The sequence below is a fragment of the Hippocampus comes genome, unplaced genomic scaffold (assembly GCF_001891065.2).
Source record: "Hippocampus comes isolate QL1 unplaced genomic scaffold, H_comes_QL1_v1.1 scaffold14, whole genome shotgun sequence".
NCBI classification, from domain to species: domain Eukaryota; kingdom Metazoa; phylum Chordata; class Actinopteri; order Syngnathiformes; family Syngnathidae; genus Hippocampus; species Hippocampus comes.
In genome coordinates, this window is record NW_017805839.1 from 1,051,646 (window position 1) to 1,066,429 (window position 14,784).

The following is a 14,784-nucleotide window of genomic DNA, read 5'->3' on the forward strand; positions in this document are numbered from 1 at the left end:
CAGTGGTGGATGTGTCAGAAAATTTCATTCATCATTCACTAGTGGCCACCTTGCTCGTCCATCTGTCGTCTATTTAGTTTCTTTGCTCTTTTAATTATGACAGACGGAAGTGAAATTTTGGTGGCTGTAATTAATACGTCACAGGCAGGCGCCGCACAAGCAGACACACAGCCGAATGACATACACATTTTTTTTTTTAAATCAGACACAGCATGGTGATTATTGAAATGAAAACAACATGAGACGGTGCCATTGTGGTCTGTGAGACCGAAAGGTAGACAACACAGCCATCTTGCCGCTCGACAGTCCCAGGGCGCTTATGTTTGTTGCGCCTGTAATGGGCAGCATTTTTTCATCGCCCCGTTTTTTTCAACGGAGATGTCGGCGCTGTTGGACAAGTCGATACATTGCTTTCTAAGGGTTATAAGGGTGCAATATCCCCCTGCATCCTACTCATCATCCCCTAATGGATCGGAACAGTCAGGGCAGTGAGTTCACATGTGCCCGTCAAAGTAAGAGGAAAAAAAAAAAAACACAGATCACAGATTTCACGCATTCTAACTTTGCCAGATGACATTCCATCCTGAAAGCCTTGTGATGGTTCACGAAAAAAAATGAGAAGAAATACATACCAGCCTTTTCTTTGGATCAGTGAGACCATCCAAGTTTTAATCAGTCATCCGGTTGTTGGAGGGAGCTCTCATAAAATAAAGTTCTGCAACTGACTGGAGAGATTCAACACAAAGCGTTACGGGTTTAAATTCACTCCAAACACAACATTCAAAACAATAAGAAATACAGTTATTCACTTTTTTTTCCTTTAAAACAAACGTCCAACATAAAAAAATTGAATGACTTTGAAAACAGGTCAATTGCTTGAATAAACTGAAGTAAGTGATCAAAGACACAAGCCAGTCAGTGCTGTTATCAACCTGTCGGCACAACAGATTGAAACTACAACTTTAAAACTACAAAAAAAAGCAATTCGAATTATTAACCAAATAGCTTTCCCTGTTTGCCGTTTTCATGATTAATATGGGATTGATCATCATCCTTTGGTATTATGCTGACAGACATGACTCATATGAATCAACGAAGACAGTAACAACAGCAAAAAAAAAAAAAAAAACAAATATCCTTAACCAGAGCCACAACAGAAGGTACCGCAATAAGCCTCCCTTCCATCTTTTATGTCTTTTCACAAACAAACAAAAGCAGTTATGAAAATTAGCACGTGTTGCATATGCGCAGTCGCTCCTATTGTGTTGTTCCTGTGAATTTTGAATGCGTGTTTTACTGCGATAAAGTATTAGCCCTCTTCTTATTTTCCCCATTTTTAATGCTTAGGATCATCAAACAAATATAACTACAAAGAAAAAACATAAATAAACATAAATGGTGATTTTTAAGGGCAACCCCCCCCCCCATTGAAAGCTACATAATTGATCCCATTATTAAATCAGGAATTAATTAGTCACATTCTTGGAAAGCTGAGCTCATTTTCACTTACCACACCAAAGCCCGATTTCCTCCAAAGCTGTTCAGTCAAGAAATCACTTAAAGAGAACCATCCATCCATTCATCCATCCATTTTCTGATCCGCTTTATCCTCACACGGGTCACGGGGACTGCCGGAGCCTATCCTAGCCGTCTTCGGGCAGTAGGCGGGGGACACCCTGAACCGGTTGCCAGCCAATCGCAGGGCACACACAGACGAACAACCATTCTTGCTCACACTCACACCAAGGAAAGAAAAAAAAAGAGCATGTTAGAGACTGGAATAAAGGACACAGAATGAGACACCTGAATGTATTGTTTAAATAGGACTGGACTCGTGTTCAGAATTTTAGAACTGGAGAAATGTAGATTGAAAATTGAAAACCTCAGCGGAAACAACAGATGGCTGCCTTGCAACGCAACAGACGCCAACTGCAGTTAATACACATTTTAAACAACTTCCAGATATTGAAATATGTACTCATTCTGGTAAAAGGAGCAAAAGGGGGACCATTTCTGACATGTATACAATCAAAAGAAACAAAACAAATCCCTTTTGAGTCATATCATCAAATTCCATCGAAGAAGAACAATGTGGAGCATAAACTGAAAAAAAAAAAATACATTGCCGATGGGTGGGCGGGGAGCTTCAGGGGTGCTGAACAGATTTCTGATTGGGCTGTAGCCCCCCCGGCCCCGGAGTAATGCATGTTAAAATGTGAAATCTGTCATTTTAAAACATGCTGTTGATCACATTATTATGTGATGTAAGTTTTTGTTTTTTAACTTACCGGTATTCTTGATGAGCTGTACATGAAAGAATTGTTTTTCCTTTCGGTCTTTTGGGTTTGAAATACTGCGAGACTTTAAAAGAAGCGATTACATTCCTCCACTGGATTCATGTTTCATTAAGAGGCCAAAGGGTTCGGCTGTCCCTTTATAGTTTTTTTTTTTTTTTTCTGCGCGTCAAATATAAGGTGACTATATCCTGCAGCTGTGTTTCCTCAAATGTCACAACAGTGTTTGGGTTGAATGATCAAAGGTATCATCTGCCGAGAGCATTAATCCTAACCAGTCGACTGTGCATGGTCAACTGGCAACCTGAGGGCCGTATATTCTCAGAGGTACTTTGACTACCACTTCATATACAGTACTACAACGTGATTAGTCCTAATATTTATTTGCAGATTTGAAATTGTCGGCAGGATATATTACCTCGATAATATTAACATTTGCACCGTGTTGATTTTTGTGAAAAAAAATAACAAGACGGGTGGCATGGTGGTTGACTTATTAGCACTCCCGCCTCACATTCCAGAGGTCCAGCTAGGGTTCAATTCTTGGCTCCGGCCTCCTGTGCGGGGTTTGCATGTGCTCCCTGTGTCTCCCTGGGGTTGCTCAGAGTGCTACGGTTTTCTGCCACATTCCAAAAACATGCATATTAGGTTAATAGAACACGCTAAATTGTACCTAGTTGTAAATGGTTGTTTGTCTATGTGTGACCTGCAATTGGTTGGCGACCAGTTGAGCGTGTAGCCCACCTACGACCCAAAGACGGCTCCGATAGGCCCCAGCATACCCGAGACCTGTGAGGATAAGCGGCTCGGATAATGACTGGGTGAAATTTACAAAATGAGTTTGTTTCTCTACCAAGTGTTGATTTCTTGTTCAGCAGTATTGTGCCATCCTTGAATGGTCATTTTTCTTCAAACCCTTGTTGGGTTGAGATAGTCCCTCTTTTATACATGCATTCAATAATGTATGATGAAAATGTAAATAAAATTAAGAGCAATATGAATGTATTTTGTCCTTCTTTAAAATATCATTTTTAGTGTACATCTGGTTAGGAAGTGTGTGGCCCTCCAGTTAGCACAGACGAAATATTAATTTCAGGATGATGGGGCACCCTCACACAAGGTGCATTGGACGGAAGGGGTTTTACTGATCTGGAAGTCTCAGAAAAATTTAGCACTGCAAACAGAAAAACATGCACTCGGGGAGTGCTTATGGCTTTGACGACAGGAGACAAATGAATGTACAACATGTGTTATTCGACTAATTTACTCTAAGGAAACGTGATGGCGTGTGACTGCCCCCATGTGGACACATTCCTGCAAGTGGCCCCACTCCTGTCTGTTCTGGCAACAATACAACGATTTGAAAATGAATCATGAAGCTGGACCACACGCACGCTTCACGAGTTTAGTCAGTCCACACAGGAGTCATGAATACAAACACATCCAGGAGCAGTGAGTTAAATTCCGAAAAGCTGAACAATATGATGGGAGTTTTGCAACGCTCAGCCACATCCACTGCGCTCAAACTTTGCCACATGGCATTCCATTGTTGAAGCCTTTATAATCCAAAGGTGTCAAACTCATTTTTGTCGGTTTCCCTTGGAGGGCCGTTATGAATTTTGGGAAACGATATAAATGTTTAATTACCTCCATATATTACATACACAGCACACAACAAATTGATGGATAACCAGTTTTAAAATCAGAAGTTACCCGGTTCAGGGTGTCCCCCGCCTACTGCCCGAAGACAGCTGGGATAGGCTCCAGCACCCCTCGCGACCCTCGTGAGGAGCAAGCGGTTCGGAGAATGAATGAATGAATGAATAAAATCAGAAGTCAAGAATAAGGACTGTTATTGTTGATTACATATGACAATGTTATATTTTGGTTCAGACTTTAGCAGGCATCATGGAACTTGACATGCTTGATTTGTTTTCGCGGGCCACATAAAATGATGTGGCGGGCCAATCTGGCCCCCATGCCTTGACTTTGACACCAGTGCTTTAGATGTTTCACAAAAGGTCGGCACGATGTTTTTTTTTCGAATCTGCTTATCCTCACTCGGCTCACAGGCGTGCTGGAGCCTATCCCAGCTGTCTTTGGGCTGCAGGCAGGGTACACCCTGAAGTGGTTGCCAGCCAATCCCGGGGCACAAAGAAGATGAACAACCATTCAAACTCACACCTAGGGACAGTTTACAATGTTCCATGAACCTGCCATGGATGTTTTTGGAATGTGGGAGGAAACCGGAGTACCCGGAGAAAACCCACGCAGGCACGGGGAGAACATGAAAACTCCACACAGGAAGGCCGGAGCTGGAATCAAACCCTGCACCTCTGCACTCTAAGACGGATGGATAGATAGATAGATAGATAGATAGATAGATAGATAGATAGATAGATAGATAGATAGATAGATAGATAGATAGATAGATAGATAGATAGATAGATAGATAGATATACACGTAGATAGATAGATAGATAGATAGATAGATAGATAGATAGATAGATAGATAGATAGATAGATAGATAGATAGATAGATATACACCATATACATAGCTGATAGTGTGCAATAAGTGTTCCTGATGCTTCATGGTACTAGCACAAACTGACATCACTGCTTTTCTTATCTAACAGATACACGTTCCCATTCATCACTATGAGCTTCTTTATTTTCAGCATCCATCTCTTTTTTTCTTTTTGACTGATAAATTTGCTTAATTTTGTTGTCCCATTCGTGTATTTCAACAAACCTGCAAGTAGGTAGCCCCACGAAGGAGATTACCTAATCCTAACATGTTGCTCCAGTGTTTGGTTGCAGTTGTTTCAATGATATGATTATTGACTAAAATGGAAAGGAATACAAAAAACAAAACAAAACTACAGATGATGATATCTCCAGAGGGTTCCGTGTTCACGCTGGCTTAGTACGGAGGAGTACGCTCCGGATGGAGAACAAAAACTCATATTCCGATTGAGTTGTTTATTTACTCTAGTACAACAAATCAGCAAAGCATCAACCTCGTTTATCATCTAACGCATACATATTAGTGAACCTACGTTACATAAATCCCCCTGTTCCCATCAGCCAAATTATTCAGTACAAATATGCATCTGTGATGCCGATGCAAATACAGGCAAATTGCAACAGCAACGATTGATGAGCTAGTATTAGCTGAATGGGGAGAGGAGGGGGGCAAATAAAAAGCTCCAGTTAGTTTTTGCCCTGTGTGCCATATACATATGAGAGGCATTTTAATTCCCAACGTCAAATTTTACAAGTGTAACAGTTGGATAAAACATGGGTTGGTTGGCCTGCAGTCGATCCTTCCTTTAACCAATTGTTAGACAAGTAGCATTTTAGAACACAAATTTTTATGTTTTTTTTTTTGTTTTTTTTTTGTTATAGATATATCATACTACCTAATTGCCACCTGCAAGGAGTCAAGGAATAAGGGGCAGTTTTCCATTCACAGAGGTTGGGCTTCGAGAATGGTTACTTTGAAAACAGATATATGATTCAGTAGACTACAAAATCTAGTTTTTGATGATTTTGCTTATCAAGAGATAATTTGAGAGAAAAAGAGTTGTTCTCTGTTTGCCCAAAACATGTTCCAAAAATGGGCCAAACCATGGCCCAAAAATCAAAGTATGGACAGTCCTGCCCAGAAATCGAGTTACTTTCTCTGGTGTCATTGGAGACTTTTGAAGACTCTTGAGACTCCCAGCCAGCTGCAGTCAAATCAGGAGCATATTCACCACAACCAAACACAATTGCACTTACGCAAAGTGACGGCTGGCTGTTTTTTTTTAACCTGTGATTTTCACTCATGACGGCAGCACTTCATCACAAGCCGCCGAACTGTAGCACTTTTAGCCCGCACGTTTGTTTATATGTTGCTATTGCCGCATGCGGCAGGCACATTGCCAAACATTTATCCGCATATTTTCCATAATGGTAAAGTCTATCGCTGGAGTCAGGTGTTAACCAATCCTAGAGTAAACATTTGAATTGCAACAAACTGAGATGACATTTTCGGATCACGTATTTAACACTGCCACTCAGCAAAGACATTCACTTCTGTTCAACACCACCTGTAGCTTAAATCTGCAAACACAATGCCTGAATCTTTAGGATGAGTGAAACCGGTTTCGTTTGTTAACTGATCGGAGTTTTGGTTTCATTTGTCCTGATCACTGATCAGCAGTGAGACAGTCACAGCAACCACATACAGTCTGCTCAGTTCCCATTCAAATAAATGTTTTCTTCATTGAAGCAATATATCATTTATTTGAAAAGTTTTCGTTGCTACGTTATTGAATGCATTACAATTTGCCTCTTCATAATGATCTTTTTTAATTACATTTAACTTCGTAAAGTCAAAAACATATATAGAGTGTGAATATATTTTTGTTTGTTGCTTTGCCGATTCAATTTCCAGCTTTTGGGCGCGAAATGTAAAAATAGTACGGTTTAAAAAAAAAAAAAAAAAGTAAAGGCGCAAAGACGACGTGAGGCTGCGTGGCAAATTCTGAGTGGCGCTCCCGCACATCGTTCGGAGTTGCCCGCTCCTCCTCCCCCCTCCTCGGTTCGGCGAAACCTTTCTCGCCGGCTTCTGATTGCTTGCCGTCCCCGCCTGCAGGGCTTCATCTCCCCGGGCAGGAGAAAGCGTTGTAGCGGGCGGCGGTCTGCACGCTCCCCGCTACCTCCATGCTCCGCATCCGGTTCTGACGCCTGGCACCCGAACCTCGCATCACTACAGGTACGACTTACGAGCTGACTGCATTTGTTTTGTGCGCTAGCTGAACAGGTGCACGCCGCGTTTGGCCGTATGTGAATGACATTTTAGGGCCAGCTGCATCCCGGCCGTACAAAAGCACCGCTTTGTCTCCCTTGCAAAAGGACACAGGGCGTTGACACGTTTCATGCGCTCACTCTGTCGTGCATCACGGTGTCGTGGCGGAGATGTAACCAAGAGCATCTTTCTTATTTCATGCACATTAGGCCCAAGTGTGCAGAAGCCTCATGGCAGCAGGTGCACCTTTCTTCATTGTAGCATCTCCGCTTTCCTCCCCCCCCCCCCCCCCAGTCATCATTCCGAGATGAATCATTTATTTCGCAATCGTTGACGCTTCAGCCTTTGAAGCCGACCGTGATCGTGTCATGAGCTCATTGATGATGGTGTGTGATGATGGTTGTCGTGGGTGTGGCAGAGGGGGCAGGCGTGGGCGCATCGTAGACATCGGGAGGTCTGCGCACGCTGTGTGCATTGTGTGCAAGTGGAAGCCGGAGAAGTGGCGGGCTAGTGAAGCAACACGTTTATTGCAGATAAAAAAAAAAAAAAAGGGGGAACACTGGCTGAGATGCAATCTGCTCGCTTCCATTAAAACCAGTGCATTGGCGCTGAGTTTTAGTCTAGATCGGAGTGTTTTGCAACGGACGTGTGGAGTCAAGGTTTCAAATGTGGAAACATCTCATGATGCTAGTTTATCAAAGAAAAGTATGGTGGTGGTGGGGGGGGGCGCTCTGTCCTGCAATAATGATATTCAGTTTTACTCCCAAATAGACTTGGGGTGTGTTCACAATGACTCACCATTCCCTAAGCACCATATACCGGTGTTTTACAGACTGGACACTGGACAATATCAATCACTCATCAATCAAATAAATAAATAAAACGGTTTTCAAAGACTAGTTGGGCATGCCATTAATTACATCTTTGCTGTACTGGATTAAAGTTAGCCTATGGGCCATCTAGGCTATCAGTAAAAGATTACTCAATTCGGAAAATGTATCTGGACAAGCACTGCTTCAGTGTCATGATGTGCTGCTTTTTTTTGTACCAATGCCGTGCATCATGGGATATATGTCTTTTCTAGGGAACTTCAATTTTTTGCTACTTTTCAAAATGTATTGAGAGGAACATAAAGGGCACGATACACAAATTATACTCACTCACACAATACGCTTGAACAGCACAACAAAAATTATCGTTCTGACCAAATTAAATAACGTTTTAGGATTCAAAAAAAGGCCTTTTTGGAATCCTAAAACGTTATTCAGACAAAGCACGATTAAAAAAACTTTATTCAAGAAAATCGCACCGACAAAGTATACACTGAAATCTCTGGTCTCAAGATGCCAGGAAAAACAATTGACGAAACCAAAAGCGCTTGCAAAGTCAGGGTTCAATAGCACACCGAGAATACACAAACGGAATATGCAAAAGTCCAATAACACAAAAACAAAGAGCAATACTTGAATAAGAAAAATAATTACAAACAAGTATCTATAAATAAAAACGAGAGCGACTATGAACAGTATCGAGAAGTTTTGGGGGGAGAAACTCGCAATTAAAGCACAAAAACAAACAGGGTCAATAACCCCGACAGAAATCAGAGCCCTTAAATACCAAGCCAGCCTTGATGAGGAAACGAGGCGCAGGTGCACCTGCTGGAAGGAAACGCCCTTCACTCCAGCTGGAGCTGGAGCGCAATCAAGACAAAACATGACACCTCTTAGCCTTTTCATGACCTTTTTGACTCATACTTGAATACTCTCATTTTCAGAATACATAATGTGTATCACACACAACTTTATCTTGAGCTTGACACTTTTTTTTTTTTTTTACATAGCTAGCGAGCGGCACACCGGCTGTAAATGGCAGTTCTTTGCAGTCACGCTGCAATGAAAACAAAGAAAACGGCAAATGTCTTTGGAGGAAGAGAGCTTACTAAAAATAAAATGCAAACGTGTGAGTCTAAGTTTAGCCATCAGAAGTGTCTGTTTCCTGTAGGACAATTTTAGAGGATTGTGCTAACCAACAAGTTTTGTATCGACCTCTCTGGATTTTTAAGACTAGAAACGTGAAGAGCATGTGTCTGTTTTTGCTCATTGTGTGCGCGCTGCGCTTGATTTTGTGGGCCGCGGTCATGCCAAAGGCAGCAAGCAGTATGTATCAAACTGGTTTCGTAGAGGCCAAGTCCGGAAGGGGGCAAATTAAATCCACAGTCTATCCATCTGTTCACTCATGCATCACCGAGTTTCATTCGCTAATCATTTCCTCCCCATCTCAGGCTATCTGGTACGCGGCTTAGTAACAAGTCTCTCAGAAGATATTCTTCAGACATTCAATTGTTTATTTTTTTTTTTGGGAAATCGAAAGAGTGCTCAATCGCCTGACTGTCTTAAAGGCGGTTGTCAAGTTGGTTGCCTGCGAGGCTTTCTTTTGCAATAATAAAATTGTGTTCTGGATCAAATTATGACAGGAAAAATGTCTCAGACTCCCCAGTTGAAACAAGGTTATCCAGCAGCTGGAGATGTAGACGTGCAGTCACTCTTGTCAATATAACCTTGGGTTATTGTGTTCACTGAAAACCAAGCCAAGAGTAATGCTTAGGTCACATGCAGCTGCATGCATCATTCATCATGCACACTCGTGAGCAATTTCCCCCTTGAGTCGTATTGAAGATTCGTCCTCTGATAGATTCATACCAGCGTATTTGGTGCGGCGCCAAGTGGTGTGGCCGCAGCCAACCACAAGATGAACGCGTGGGATAGAAGTGCCGGCACCTTTTAAAAGGTAGATTAACGATGGAGGCATGTAATAAACTCACTTTTTGCCCGTACGGGGGATACACGGCCATACTACACATGACATCGAGTGTTCTGGTGCATCTCTCTTCTGAGACACCTCTCAAGTTATGATCTTTAAGTCAGCATTGAATCATAGGGCTCCATTTTTGTAGACGGTGCACATGCGCTCAGGCGTAAACAAAGAAACCAAAAAGAACGGGCGCACCTTGATTTTCATCTTATCAGGTTATCAGGTGACAGCACGGGTGTCAAACTCATTTTTGCCGCGGGCCACACTGGAGTTCCTTGGAGGGCCGTTGAGACAGTGAAGCCGAATGAATGTTTACGCAATCATCTCATCGTTTTATAACTTATACAGAACAATTGATGGATGAGTAATTTTGAAATCACTCAACTGTTTGTTGCTCAGTTATTAAGTGAGTGTCAACAGGGTAACAAAATTATTGCAAAATGTCAGTGTTATTTAAGACACATAATAATAATTTGACATTTCAGTACAGACACACATGAGCTGCTTCCATGGGCCACATAAAATGACATAGCGGGCCAGATATGGCCCCCAGGCCTTGACTTTGACACCTGTGGGCTACAGGTTGCATGAAAGGCTTAGTAATATATCCACCCGTGTAGAAGTATTCTTGGATCGGCTAATGTCATTCAAATTGGATGCACCATCGAAATGACGTTATTTGAAGCGTGGTGGCTGATGTCACGTGCAAAACTGTCGCCCCCCCCACTGCCTCAGTCTCCACCACTTCAGTTTCTCCCTTCGACAGGAGCTGTGATTGCCTTCAATATAGCACCAGGCGACGCTTCACCTCTCAAGGGTGTCAACAGGCAAAATAGTGCCCGGAGGCCTTTCTCTTCTGTTTTTTTTTTTTTTTTTGTCTCTTCTTTATCTTATTTTGATATGCTTGGCAGAAGATGTTAAGCCTGGAGTTTCCACAGCAACTGCATATTAAAAAGGCTCGCCTGACGACTCTGTTCTGTTCATTATCATAAAAGTGAACATTTTCCCATTTTGCCAAGCTAGAAAAAAAAAAAAAAGACGTAGGGCGTGACATCTTCTCCACCACTGATTGAGGAAATACACTTTCTCAGTTGGACTGCGATGATGTGGTCTTATTTCGGGCGGGACTCTCACTGTGATGAATTATTTTGTCCATGGATGGATGTCCATCTTGTTCTTGAGAATTCTGAACCTCTGGTTCTGAGACAATTGGCTGGAAGAACAGGAAGAAATATGACAGTAATGGAACCCAGTGTGTGAGAAGCAGGAAGAAAAACACGCAAAAAAGGGAAGTGTAGTCAAAACACAGTCCGTCCCGATCATCCCCAAAAGAGGACGATGAACTGACCCCACGTGTTAACCCTCCATGAGTGGAGACTTCCATCGCTACTATTTTTTCGACTACCTGATCGACAGAGCACAGCTTCCTCCTGGTTGCGTTCTCCCGGGGAGGATGACGTTGCAGCTTCACCGCTTCAGCGGATGAATCATTTATCTCCCGTTGCTTTGGGATGTGAATTACAGCAGACTGAAGTCGCGCTATGCAATCTGTCTCCAACAATGCCAAAAATCTGAAGCACGTGGGTGTGCGCGTGTGTGTGTGCGCGCATGAGTGTCTGTGTGTGCGCACGTGTGCGTGTTCCTCCTGTGGACAAGGACATCTTGCCACTCCCTTTCACCCAACCCCCCAGCTACGGTCTTGTCCTGGTTTCCCAGAGCCCCTCTCAGTCCATTTGATGGGTTGGCTGCGTTTGCCATTGTGAAGCAAGCGCTGATTGCAAAACGAAAAGATTGGAGGAAGAGAATGAAGACACGGCCTGCGTGGTGATCGGTTAATAGAGACAGATTGTGTGGAGCGGTCAGTGATAATGAAGCCGTTTATGTCATACAGAACGTCCAAGAGTGGTCTCTGAAACTGTCCAGTTTGAAGGCTGAAAGATGAAATGTATGTTTGTGGAGACATTTTTAAAAGTCAACACACCGAGTACAGAGGTCTGAAAGGTGGTCATTTTTTGGCATAAACGCTAGTGAAAGGTGTGGCTCGACGCGGTGCTGTCCGTCGATTGCTTGACAAATACTTCTTACTTCCATGTTCCAAATGGGAAGTGGAAGTATCAGCGCCTCACGATGGGCAAGTGAAATTATTCTGAAATTATTTGCACTTAGGGCAGGGTTGCAAGATCAGGCCGAGGTGTACTTTTTTTGTCACGGTCCTATGAGGTCACATTTAGTGCTGTCAAGCGATTAAAAAAAATTGTGAGATTAATTAATTATGATCTGTAATTAATTGATCGAATTAATCTATAATTTAATCTCATCTAAAAATTACTGAGAAAAAAACTATTTTCATTTTAATTTCATTACATTATTGAGGCAGATCAAAAGACAAAAAAAAAGTGGCATTATAAAGTCTTATAGTTTTTAAACAGACTTGAACAGATACAGTCCGAGCCATTCATTTTCTGCTGTATTTGAGACTAGCCCCAAGTCCGACCTGCAACCTTTAGTTCCAACCACCAAGGTAAATATCACCTGTAACTGACCATTATTTCCCACCCTCGACAACTCGAACACAGGAAGCCAACACATAAAAAGGGATATTACAAAAAAAACAAAAAAAAAACAAAACCGACCTACAGAAACAATAAAGTTAGTGGTTAAAATTTCGATTAACGCGATTAAAAAACATAACGCGCTATATATGACTTAATTATTAATTATTCGCAATTAACGCGATAATTTGGCACCCCTCGTCACATGAACACTTGAGCTAATCTGCCCTGAGTTGTTTTCCTGCGACGGTAAATGCTAACCAATTCTACACGTAAGAGAATGGAACCAAATGTTGTTGCACTTAAAGTAAATTGCAGCTACCAAGCGGTGCAACGTTATCTTTTTCACAAGCGAAAAACATATAAATGGTGTGAATGTATTGTTTGTGCTGTGGTGATTGGCTGGCGACCATTCCGGGTTGTGCTTCACCTCTCAACTATAGTCAGCTGGGGATAGGCTCCAGATCAACTCTAAAAAGGACAAGCGCTACAGAAAAAAAGACGCTTGAATGGACTTCAGGTTCTTGATTGACTGGTTGTAGTGCAAACTCGTGCTGAGGTGAATATTTTCTTTTATCCCGAACGGAAAAAAAAACACTCAAAATAAAAATTGAGTGGATCAATTATAGAGAAAGCAGTGAAGTTTTCCCCGCTCACTTTTGATAAATCCCCCTTTCAGGTCATTTGAGTAGCTCGCCTAATACACAAAGAATGAGTGTCTATCACAGCAGCCTGCATTTATTGACTTTCTTTTCATCAGTCATCATGCGCTCCTTTCTCCATGGTTACAATTGCAGTAAGGGGAGCACGTTAAACCTTTTCGGTGCGTTAACATTTGTTTCTTGCCTGAACACAGCTCGATTTCAAGTTAAACTGCAGCACGTATCAGACACAGTAAAGTGACACCTTAAAATGACCTCACTTCAAAAAGACTAAAAGAAAATCCGGCAGTGAATCACGGCACAGCAATCAATAAAAACACTCTCAATTGATGTTGTCGCAAGAGAGCGGCCATTGGTTTCTCTGCACACTGATTACATCTAATGATGAGAACAGATTGTTGCAAGTCAGAGCCTATTTAGTGTGGGATTAACCTCGGGAATGTTTGTAAGGCTGCCGTGTTGTTCTCTGCGAACGTTGCTTTCAGTGCCTCATACCATTCATCACATTAATTTAGGTTCATTCATGACAGGAAATTTTAAAATCACACATTTCTTCACTCAGCTATTGTGAGTGCCCCAATTGGACATGACCCACAGCAGCTCATGCTGTATTTACGGTGGAGAACACTGTGGTGTACAAACTTCCAGCTTCCATGTATTCCAAGTTACCGGGACGGCACGAAGTGGAAAAATAACGTCATTCTTTAAAATTGTGTTCACATCGGATTTTACAATCGGGATATTCTAGAGCTCCAAGCAGGTGCTTTTCAAGGTGGGAATGACCTCAGAAGGAGTGATGACAAAGGCATCTCTCCTTCACCCGACTCTGTGGAGTGCAAGTCACAAAGCTGCGTGGAAATATTTATCCTCGTCCTGCAGTGAGTAGCATATGCTTGTCATTATTATTGTTTCATCATTGGTTGTCATAATGTTTAAATGAGATCAGATGTGTTGCATCTGTACCATAAAACCTGACAGTGTCTCTCTTGCACAGGTGTTAAACTCAAGGCCCAGGGGCAACCTCATTTTATATGGCCCGCGAAAGCAAATCATGTGCATCGACTTCATGTTCCTCACGAAAATACCCAAATCGCAAATCATCTTCACTTTTAAAAATCTTGAGATAATGCAAGCCTCTGATTTCACGAATGTTTACATCATTATGTTGTTTACATGTAATATGCAGGGTTGTTAGGGTGACCTTAAAAATGAATTTCGATAGAGTTACTAATTACTTGTTTAAAAAAAAATGCAGTCAGTAATGTAATCCAAGAACCACATTATGAAAGGAATTTAACTTGAGTACTTTAAATTAATTTTGGGTTACTCCATTACCAAATACAAAAATGATATTAAAAAATATATATATTAAAAAAAAATTATATATATATACATATATATATATATATATATATATATATATATATACTGTATATAAATTTATTTGGACTTTTTGGTTTTATGAATATTTAATAATAAAAATAATTTAATAACAGGCTTGATGATGATTTTTACATGGCGTGGTTTTTACAGCTTGGACAGGATCTGCCGAAATCTATCGGTTCGGTTCTACCTCTTATCTCGATTAGAACGACCGCTGTGCTGTAATCTGAGAGATGTAAAATAGAACGATCGGCAGAATCAGAAACCAGGAAGCGGCATGCTTATT

The 14,784-nt window shown here is 41.6% G+C and overlaps 1 protein-coding gene across 6 annotated transcripts in view; it reads left to right on the plus strand.

The window, feature by feature from the left end:
* The first annotated feature begins 6,792 nt into the window (after positions 1-6,792).
* Positions 6,793-14,784, plus strand: part of LOC109526649 (band 4.1-like protein 1) — a 39,956-nt gene continuing 31,964 nt past the window's right edge. For 3 of the 6 annotated variants that reach the window (XM_019888062.1, XM_019888065.1, XM_019888063.1), the window contains exon 1: positions 6,794-7,057. The gene's annotated coding sequence lies outside the window, so the exon portion shown is untranslated. Of the gene's footprint in view, positions 7,058-14,784 lie in introns of all 6 variants that reach the window. The other 3 variants (XM_019888064.1, XM_019888066.1, XM_019888067.1) reach the window with 2 other exon arrangements.